This window comes from Carlito syrichta, unplaced genomic scaffold (genome assembly GCF_000164805.1).
Source record: "Carlito syrichta isolate Samal-C Ts95f unplaced genomic scaffold, Tarsius_syrichta-2.0.1 Scaffold288261, whole genome shotgun sequence".
NCBI lineage: Eukaryota > Metazoa > Chordata > Mammalia > Primates > Tarsiidae > Carlito > Carlito syrichta.
In genome coordinates, this window is record NW_007232357.1 from 1 (window position 1) to 2,004 (window position 2,004).

Consider the following 2,004-nt stretch of genomic DNA (forward strand, 5'->3'; position numbering starts at 1 on the left):
CGAGCCGGCCGGGGCCCTTTTTGTGCGGCGTGCAGGAGCCCCCTCGCCGCCCGCGGCCCCCGCCCTCGGCCTCGGCCCTGGGCCGGGCCCCGGCGGGGGCGGGAGCGCCATTCCCGTTGGAGACGGGCGCTGTGCCTGCCAGCCGGATTTGGGTTTTCGTTCAGCCCGAGTGTCCACCAGTCTGCAGCGGTGGCGGCGGGCCGGGCCGCTTCCATGTGGCAGGCTCTGCCCAGCGTCGCGAAAATGGAGCTTTCGGAGGCTCGCCGAGGCCATTTTTCCGTCGTCGGTGGGGGAACTTTTCCGCCCCTGGAAGTGCAGCAGAAAGGCGGAGAGGCCACTAGGCCGTGAGAAGTGGCTGCCATCTTGGAGAGGAGAGTCAGATGGCCTGCACACTTAGGTTAATTGCTGTGTTTTTGGATTCCAGGTGGATGCCGGCCCAGCATGGATCAGGCCTGTGAACTGCCTAGAAGAAACTGTCTGCTGCCCTTTTCCAATCCAGTGAATTTAGATGCTCCTGAAGACAAGGACAGCCCTTTCGGTAATGGTCAATCCAATTTTTCTGAGCCACTTAATGGGTGTACTATGCAGTTGTCGACTGTCAGTGGAACATCCCAAAATGCTTATGGACAAGATTCTCCATCTTGTTACATTCCACTGCGGAGACTACAGGATCTGGCCTCCATGATCAATGTAGAGTATTTAAATGGGTCTACCGATGGATCAGAATCCTTCCAAGACCCTGAAAAAAGTGATTCAAGAGCTCAGTCGCCAGTTGTTTGCACTTCCTTGAGTCCTGGTGGTCCTACAGCACTTGCTATGAAACAGGAGCCCTCTTGTAATAACTCCCCTGAACTCCAGGTAAAAGTCACAAAGACTATCAAGAATGGTTTTCTGCACTTTGAGAATTTTACTTGTGTGGACGATGCAGATGTAGATTCTGAAATGGACCCAGAACAGCCAGTCACAGAGGATGAGAGGATAGAGGAGCTCTTTGAGGAGACTCAGACCAGTGCCTCCTGCAGTTATGAGCCCAAATCAGAGAATGGTGTGAAAGTGGCCATGGGAAGTGAACAAGACAGCACACCAGAGAGTAGACCCGGTGCAGTCCAACCGCCATTCTTGTCGTTAGCTCCTCAAACTGAAACACAGAGAAATAAGCAAAGAATTGAAGTGGACCGCAGCAGTGAAAAAGCAGCCCTTCTCCCCGCCCCCCTCTCACTAGGAGACACAGACGTTACTCTAGAAGGGCAATTAAACTCAGTAAATTTATCTTTTCAGGATGATCCAGACTCCAGTGCCAGCACATTAGGAAACATGCTAGAATTACCTGGAACTTCATCATCATCTACTTCACAGGAATTGCCATTTGTAAGCAGTTTTTGGTACAACTTATAACATATACTCACGTGTGTGTCTACACAGGCCACTTAAAGGGGAAACTTTGCGACAACTTTGTTTTTGGTGGCTTATCGGTTCATGGCCGAAAGCCTTTGCCAGTGATAAGCTTTTTGGGAGAAATTTTACTCGGATTTTAAAAAAACTTATCTCTGCTGTATGAGTTTGGTTCTGTTCAGCTTTTCTCAAATAACTCCCCGCTGGAGACTGGCGAAGTGTTAAACTTTTAAGGGCATTTGATTGATCTCAGAATTAGTTTTCTAAGATGGAGGTATGCATATGATTAGCTTAAAAGAGAGAGATGGGCTTTGCCTCATGAGAGCAGGTGAACCAATTAATTACATGGAGTCCTGTTTCTGTGTAAGGCTTGGTTTATTTTTTTAGTTGATGAGTTGATTCTTGCTGCAGATTGGAGTGCGATTTGAGCACAGATTTAAAATGGTTAGGGAAGGCTTTTTTGGACATTAGTCAAAATTTAAATTAGGCCAGTTTTCTGAACAACCTGTTGTGAAGGTACAGCATCCTGTGCTTTTAATAACTGCCACTATCAGCTCTTGAAACCTTTTCTAGTTTTAATTGATTTATTTTTTTTCCAGATAGGTCTTGCTA

At 48.1% G+C, this 2,004-nt stretch overlaps 1 pseudogene across 1 annotated transcript; it reads left to right on the top strand.

Annotated features, from left to right (window-relative positions):
- The first annotated feature begins 426 nt into the window (after positions 1–426).
- Positions 427–1,681, top strand: LOC103255569 (annotated as a pseudogene). The gene has a single exon (XR_504023.2). The product of XR_504023.2 is annotated as a histone-lysine N-methyltransferase, H3 lysine-36 and H4 lysine-20 specific pseudogene (transcript).
- Positions 1,682–2,004: the final 323 nt, after the last annotated feature.